We start from the raw sequence: 8,889 nt of genomic DNA on the forward strand, positions 1-8,889 counted from the left end.
AAGAATGGAAAGAAGGAAGGAAGGGAAAGGGAGGAAGGAAAAAGGAAGAAGGGAAGGAAGGAAGGAAGGAAGGAAGAAAGAAAGAAAGAGAAAGAAAGAAAGAAAGAAAGAAAGAAAGAAAGAAAGAAAGAAAGAAAGAAAGAAAGAAAAGCCATACCACAATAAATACAAGGAAGAATTAAGTCCTGAGTGACTGGCTTCACCATGTCTACTCTCACCACCCTAAAATGGCGTAAAGGAAATAGCCACAACCTAAAGACTACTTTTGGTATAAAACAGGTATTTGTGAGCTCGAGTGGAAATAGTGCATAAAGATGTTTTAAAAGTCTCTTTCACACAGATGTGTATGTGCTTCTCAGCAGTCATGGCTAGGTCAGCGAGCCTCCATGCTCAGGAATCACAGTTTCATCTGTTATTACAAAGGGCTGCATAACCCCAGCTTCCAGCCTGGCATCTCTGGATGGCTCCTCCCCAATCCATGCCTAGAGGACACTTTCTTCTGTAACTCTGAAAAGGGAACACCTCAACGCCACGTCTTCCTCAGCCTGGAGATCTAATGTGGTATTTACCAGTTCTTGCATACCCAACACACAGCACTAAAAGATACTGAAGGTAGCTGTGCTGAAAAGTAGTTTAAAGTTAACAATTGTACCATATTCATGTATGCTTGAAATTCCATTCTTAACCAAACTTAACGGAATTCATCCATCTTACAGCAAACTTCACAGTTTCTCTGGGTCACTTGGGACTGTGAGGTCTCAGAATTCATCTGGGTAGCCAGCCAGCCCTCATAGCCCAACACCAGAGCACTCTGGATGAAAGGGCCAAAGGTATCAAAGTCCACAAGCAGCCCAGGTTGATATGCTTTTGTACACCATCTTGAATTTAGTATTTTCCCCCAGGCTCAGGGAAGAAGAACGAATCAAAGGCCAGCCAGAGCCCATGTGCTGGCTGGTCTTCCACGGTGACCTCACTGCCCAGTGTGCTGTCTGTGCTGCCCTTCTCTGTAGATATCACACAATGCTTGGTCCATCTGAACCTGGTCTCCAGGCTTCAGCTTGCTTGGGTGGGCCCCATGTTGGGAGAGGCTGAGCTGGTAAATTCTGGTCCATTCTGGAGGACTTCACTCCCAAATCCGGTTTTATTAAGGCAAATCTGTGGCCCCTGGTGAAGCCATCCCTGGCAGACTGCCAAGACCAGCGTATGCGGGAGACACAGCCACTTTCTCAGATGCAGGGGCAGCAGGGATAGGGCAGCTACTGCAGGGCTGTGTTGAAGGGGCTGGGGCAGGGGGGCAAGTAATCATAATACTGAACAAACTCTGCCCTTCGTGTCTCAGGTCACAGAAGATACAGAGAATATCCACAAGTCTGTGTAGAAAGAAAGCATTTCCACATTGACAGGCAATTTCCTGAACATGATTCCACTCTGCTCTCTTCCCTGGACTTGAAAGGCATTATCACAATTGCTAACAAATTGCTGGCTAAGTATTTTGGAAGGAATAGTGGAGATTCATTGAGCGTTTCCTCTGCACTATGTGAGTGGTTTATTATGTGACTTAATCTTTCATATAGTTTACAATCATTTTTTATCTTATCAACATCAACGGCTAATGAGTGGTAATTGATTTAAAAGTTATCCCATTGTTCCACATCCTCTGGGACAAGCATTGTTCTAAGCACTTTCCACACAGGGACCACAGCTAGGCAACCAGGACGGCTGCCCTGCAGGACTCACCTGGGCCATTTGGCAAACAGTGCTGAGTTATGTGTCTCAAACCACACAGTCAGCAGAGGTTAAAGCTCAGCTGAATCTCAATGCCCATCATTTCAACCTGTGTAACATCTCCTTACTGTAGAAGGTAAAGACAGAAAATATTCTGCTGCCCACGGAGGGGAACAGTTGGTGAGAAGGCCAGTTCCCACCACAGGGTGTGGGGGTGCTCTGGTTTGTTGTTTTCAACTAATTCCCTGGTTTCCCCAGTTTCTCAGATTGCCTTTCCAAGTATTGTTTCTTTATCACCAAGATTCTAAGTGGGCAGAGTGCAGGGAATCTTATGAAAGGGGAAGATAGAAAGATCTGGAGAGGGCTGGAACAACAAGGGGAGCAACAGAACCACAAAATCTGGGCCCAGTTAGAAATAGTCCGTGTTCCCCCTTACTTTGGAAAACTACTTGGTTACTGAGCTACCACGGGCCACATCCGAGCAGAAGTTCTAGGTTATATCCATAGATGGTCCTTGGTTGAGTGTCAGTCTCAGAAAAGACTTAGGCCACAGAGGAGGACTTTGCAACCAGCCCTGAAGATACCTGATAAAACAGGGTCAGATGAAAGGGGAGGAGGTCCTCCCCTATCAGTGGACTTGGAAAGGGGCAGGGAGGAGACCAGGGAGGGAGTGGGATACAGCTGGGACACAGAATTAACAAAATGTAACTAAAAAGAAAAAAATAAAAAAAAAAATCTGGGCCCAGGGGTATTTTCTTAGACTGATAATGCAGCCAAGGACCATTCATGGAGAGGACCTAAAACCCCTGCACAGATGTAACCCCATGGCAGCATAGTGTCCAAGTGGGCTTCCTAGTAAGGGGAAAGGGGCTGTCTCTGACATAAACTCAGTGGCTGGCTCTTTGACTGCCTCCCCCTGATGGGGGAACATCCTTACCAGGCCACGGAGGAGGACAATGCAGCCCATTCTGATGAGACCTGATATGCTAGGGTCAGAGGGAAGGGAAGGACCTCCCCATCAGTGGACTTGGGGAGGGGCATGGAAGGAGAAGAGGGAGAGAGGGTAGGGTTGGGAGGGGATGAGGCAGGGGCCTACAGTTGAGATACAAAGTGAATAAATTGTAATAATAAAAAAATAAAAAGAAAAGAAAAAAAAGGGGGATCCTAAGTGAGGCCCATGTGCTAGCTGCATTCTGAACTCTCACCAAGCCCCCAACTCTCCCTGGGTACCTATATGGACAAGTGATATTTTAACCCAAGGCTTCCCCTTTCTAGGCATATTGATGGCTGGGGATGGGCCTTCACAGTGAAATAAGACTTCAAAAGTTACTGTGAATAGTGAAAATAAAACTGGCACTTTGAGTGTAGAACAAAGAAGTATAGCTTGAAATGTAAGCTTAATTTCACTGATGGGACAATGAAATCTTCCCTTAAGGTTTCTGTTTCCTGAAGTCAGTAAACAATCAAGGGCATTTCCTCCTTGACTCGTGAACTTGACCAGATGTGAACTTCCAGTGCTTTGCCTCAGGTAGGAAACATAAACGCACAGAGACATGGAGACGGCAATCTGTTCATGGGCAGAGCAGTACTGTCAGTCTTCACTACAGAAAATCAGACCAGTTTGTTTCTTTGAGGATATTCTTAAATGATACTTACAAAACAATGCAGGGCACATGCTGCATCCCACAAGCCATTGTTCCTGGAGCTGTGTTCTAGAATTTAGTTCATTACCTATATCTCTCGAAACACTAATGAGTTTGGGGGATGGCAAGATGGCTCAGTGGTTAAGCACCCTTGCTATTCTTCTAGAAGACCTAGGTTCGGCCCCCAGCACCCACATGGTGGCTCATAACTACCCAGAACTTCGGCCCCAGAGGACCTGGTGGTCTCTTTTGGGCACAGGCACACACATACATACCATTAAAATGTTCATATGCAGGAAATAAATAAGCCTGAAAAATAAAATAAGTAAAAATAAAACTTAAAAGAGGTCGGGCAAGGTGGCATACACCTGTAATCCCAGCACTCAGGGAGGTAGAGGCAGGCTGGTCAAGGGCAGCCTGGTCTACAAAGCTGGTCCAGGATAGCCAAGGCTATGTAGAGAAACCCTGTCTGAAAAAAACAAAACAAACCGAAACTATAAAGAGTTTGTTATGGTCCAGGGGCTGGTATCCAAGTGTCCCAGCACCTTTTGCTGCTATCTTTTTCTCCAGCATATTGATTTTGGTGTCTTGGTCAGGTGCAGAAAGCCCAAGAGCCGAACAGTGCAGAGGAGAGCATGAAATACAGTCCTCTAGACACTCCGTGGCAGTTGCACTCGTGTGCACAAGGTGGGAGCCAAACCATGGCAGTGAACACTCAGCGGGGATCTGGGAGGTATCCTGAGGACCACCCCAGCTGAGGAGCAATTGGCAGTTGCTGGGGGAGGGGCGGGCACCTTTACTTGGGGCTGTGGCCACGGACGGGTTGTCCATGCCTGTATGAACAGCTCTAATTGCACTAGGACACAAAGCTAGGAGGGAGCTGTGTGGGGAGGGTTCTGGGGAAGCAGGGAAGTGAAAATCATCAAGATGTCATATTGAAATTTTTATAAATTTTGTATATATAAAATTTTCAAAGAATAAATTTGAAGTATTGTTTTAAAAAGCCCTGATGAGCATATTTTCAGTGCAAAGTAAATTTTTTAACAATTACCTTTCAACCCTTTCCTATTATTTTCTGTTGCATATTAGAGTGACATGGAAGTGTTGACTCCTGGGGTCTGCTGTCACAGCTACCACCCGGCCAGACTAAAGCACCTAGCCTTCACATGCCACATTCAGTTCACAAGGCCTTACAAAAGCCAGGTACTTACATTTGAAAAATCATATTTCATGTCTGTCTGCAGTCAGAACTCCACATTCTTACCTTTGTATCTGTAGGTTACAGTGAGTGGGCTCAGTACTTGTGTGCGCTCGTGCGTGTGTTGTGTGTTTGTGGGGGGGGGAGAGCACTTGGGGAGGAAAGAGAATGATAATGAATCTTCAGGAGAGATGCAGCCTCATGAACTCATTTAAATTAAACAAACAAACAAACAAACAAAAACAAAAAAAGCCATTTAAAACTCTTCCTCGACCCTCCAGTTATCTATTTTAGGATGATGCCTGTGGGGAAGGAGATGTCCCACTTCGCTGGCTGGATGACCTGGGTCTGTCCCTCCCTGCTGCTGCCTGGTGACCTGAGAGAAGCCTGAGTCACACACCACAAACCTTGAGCAAAGCCCAACACTGAAACCTGAGCAGCAGCTCCAGTTGGACACGCATCATGTCTGCAGCACTGGTAACACAAGTGTAACACAGCCCTTCCCACCGAGTCAGGGCCACGCATATCTGAAAGCCCTGTGCCTCTGCCGAGATGCTCTGCATATTGCCCATTTCCTCTGCACTGGAGGGCAGCCCCTTCTGCAGGACTATCTGGAGCAAACGTTACATTTGAATCACATGTGAGACTAACACAGCTGTGCTACATTGTAACTATTTGTGTGTACATTTAGATTTTTCTCTGTTTTAGGAGGTCCTAAGGGTAGAGATCAGTGTCTCAAGTGGCTGTGCCATGCATGCCTGTAGGCTTTCTTTGCACATGGTAGATTTTGTAATATGTGTTAAAAAACTGAAAGGCATTTGCTACTTGAAATTGAACGTGGCTGGGGAAAACCCCACATAATGTGTTTATACAAGATAGGTGTATGTATTTCTCTTGTGTCTGAAATATTGCATGGGATTATTATTCTGTGATAATTTTTCAAAAGGAAAACTAGGCATGGTGGCTCCTGCTTGGGAGCTCAGTACTCAGGCACCCAAAACAGGTCTCTTTCACGACGAGAGAGTTGTGGCTTTTCCTCAAGATGTTTTCAGTTTTGGAGCACTAACGTAACTTGTACTGTTTCTGTTCTGCGTGCATGCATGCATGCATGCAGCTTGCAGGGGATGTTTGTATACGTGTGGGTCCACGTGGAGGCCTGAGGCCGATGCTCAGGGTGCTGTTCGGTCACTCTCCACATACATTATCTGAGGCAGCGTCTCCCAACCGAAAGCACACCTGTATAGGTAGTCTAGCTACGTAGTTTGTTCCAGGGACACTCCACGCCATGTCCTCTTCCCAAGCACAGGCTGCTGTGGCTGCGTAACACTTACATGGGTACTAGAGGTGATGCCACCAGTCCCTAGACCTGAGCGACAGCCAGATGGTCCACAGAGCCATCTCCCTGGTCCCCAGGTGTGCCTGCTTCTCAGGATGAAAGTTCCTACTGCTTTAACTGACCAGATTGCATTCTGTACCTTCTTCTATTAAATTCCATTACACTTACACTCATTTTTTATGTGTGTGCATATACGTGTGCGGACATATGTCTGGCATGGTGCACATGGAGGCTCCAGGACAGTGTGGAGGAGCAGAGCCAGGTCCCTCTACCTGCGGAGCCACCCCGCCAGCCCCAGCCACCGATCTCACCAACTCTTAACACTTCTGCCAGAGCAGCAAAAGAAAGGGAAATTCAAATATAAAGAGCGTCTCAAGAGGACAGCAACTCTCACAGGGAAGTGCTCAGTGACCCTGCAGCAGAAACCTGGACAAAGGCAGCCGCTGATCTCCGATGAGGTTAGAATGCTTCTGAGCCACAAAGTTCACACCAGAGAACTTACTCTTCAGAGAGGATCAGATTTTGCCAAAATTATTTATAGGCAAATCTACAGCATCAGAGTTGCTGGCAAAAGCAAAAACCTGGAACAGAACGCCACCCCGCACTAACCCTGAGTGAGAAGCCTCTGAAGCAGTGCTGCGGTGGCTGCACTGTTAAACGGAGAGAGACAGCACAGGACACAGCTGATCGCTGTGCTGAAAATTCTGTCAAAGGCATATGTTTCTGCCATGCGTGGGATGGCACCTATGTAACTTCATGCAAATATACGTATTTGTTACATCCACGTAGTCATATGCGAGCAGATCATGAAAATAAAATAAAGCCCTAACGAGGCAGTGAACGTCTGAGTGGGAGTTAGACGACGGGATCTTCACTCAGTGTGTTTGTTCCTTATTACCGCACTTACCATTGTACTACTCGTTTACAACTAATTAAATGAGCTGGAAGGGAAAGCACATTCTGTGTCCTGTCTGTTGTAGGAAACAGAAGCATTCTGATGACCTTTAACTTATGTAACTAAGAAGTTAATAAAATGGGGAGACAAAATGTGGCCCACAGACCAAAATGAAAAGAAGGCTGAGAGAGGCAGGGCTTTCTGAAGGCCTGCAAGAAACTAGGAGATAGTGTGATTTAAAACTGTAATTGTAATCATAAAATCAAGTCTGTAAACAGGACAACTGGTAATAATGCTCAAAGCATGGAGGACAGGGCAGGAGAGTGTCCCCAAGCCAGAAAAACGATAGGCTGGCAAAAAGAAGAAGGGAAATAAGTCCCTGCTTTCCAAAGAGCTGTGAGCTGCTATGCTGAAGGATGGCATTTACCAGGGAATGCCCCAGATGATATGTCAGGATCGATCGTTACTGTCACACAATCGCCAACCTCCATGGGCTGGGAGGGCCTCTGGGTGGTGAGAAAAGGTTCAAAAATAAACAAACTCATCAATTATTGTTTGCATCTTTGCAAAATTTGAAAACAAATTTTTCTCTGGACTTCCACTCCTTAGCCCTGCATAGCAGCAACAGTGTAACAAGGAATATCCCTGTGTGAAGAATCCCACTCTCAGCACAGGCCGGTGGATCTCGAGGAAGCACACAGGAGGCGGCTCCTACCACAGCAGTCTGAGAGCCTGCTGAAGATGCCCCCCCCCCAGCAGACTGCAAACATGAGGGGGCCATCGTGACTGCGTGAGCTCTACTGGCAGCAGACATATTTGTTGTTGCAGATGTGGCCCTGAGAAAGCTGGGCAGGCCTACACTGCTCGCTGTGTCCCTCTAACTTTCTTCTATGGTGAGAGATATGGGATTTCCCTTTCTGATGGGCTCCTGAGAGGGCCCTTCCCTGTGAGAGCATCTGCACATGGCTGGCTGGGGGCTGGACACCTGAGCTGAATGCTGGGAAGTCGGCCCTGACTTAGTGTCTGTTCCCTCTCGGCTTGCGTTGCAAACCTGTCACTCTGTTCTGTCCTCCCAAGAATTAGCTACAAGATTAAGTCAATTATAAGCGTACAAAATGTTCCACAGACATCCTCATATCCACCCAATACTCCCATGACAGCTGCTGGCTTATTCCCATTCCTCTGGCCCACAGGTTCATGTGCACTCTTTGGTTTCAGAAAAATCTGGGTTAATATAGAAGTGATGGAAAAATATTCCACATTTTTCCCAAAAGGTGCAGGGTTCTGTCTCCTTCTGCCCATGCGGCTGATGACCTGCGTCGCTATGAGGAGTGAGCCCTTGCTCTCATCTGTCCCCTCAACTCCTGATCGTAGTCACACCCACAGAAAGAACAGCTATATGCAGCCCCTGCTGAGAAACAGTTTTAGTAATGTTCAATGTTGAGAAATAAACCAGAAAGTTCCACAAGGTAAGGACCTCAGGCCAGCCTTCCTGCTGCATGTCATGCCAGTGAAATCAGGACCAGGAAGTCGAGTGTGGGCTACCAGGAGCTGAGAGGGGGGAGAGGGCTGTTTAGTGGTGTGGAGTTGCAGGTTTGTAAGACAGAAAACTCTGGAGACCGTGTCCCACAGCGGCATGAATGCACAACCAGCACCACATGCTGGAAAGTGGTTACCACTGTGAGATCTAGGCCATATGTTTACCACAATTAAGTAAAAGAAAATATGCAGAACTACAGTTTTTAAAAGAAACGCCTATGTGTTTACTTCATATTCTGTCCTGTGCAGGCTCAACGTTTTGGCAGCAAGAACTTGGGAAACTGTCAGGATAAAAATTCAGAAAATCTGCATGTAACAGGCTTGAATTTAGTAGCACAAAGCTGGGCTTGTGACTTGAAGCTGTAAACTCACCATTGCCCAGACATGCCTATTGTGTTTTCTTCCTTTTTCCCTGTGCACACCTTACTTGAAACTTATTTCTCGACTCTCCAAGGCCAGAGCCTAAAAAGCATGTTAGAGCAACAGGTAGTAGCCTGACAGTACCACTGTGGCATGCGGCACCGTGGGCAGACCACGGGGGGGGGGGGGGGGG

General features: G+C 46.7%; 1 pseudogene; it reads right to left on the reverse strand.

Moving 5' to 3' along the window:
• Positions 1–691: 691 nt before the first annotated feature.
• Positions 692–8,099, reverse strand: LOC129682101 (voltage-dependent anion-selective channel protein 1-like; annotated as a pseudogene).
• Between the last annotated feature and the right edge of the window lie 790 nt (positions 8,100–8,889).

Source organism: Psammomys obesus, unplaced genomic scaffold, assembly GCF_907164565.1.
Source record: "Psammomys obesus unplaced genomic scaffold, mPsaObe1.curated_primary_1811, whole genome shotgun sequence".
NCBI classification, from domain to species: Eukaryota; Metazoa; Chordata; class Mammalia; order Rodentia; family Muridae; genus Psammomys; species Psammomys obesus.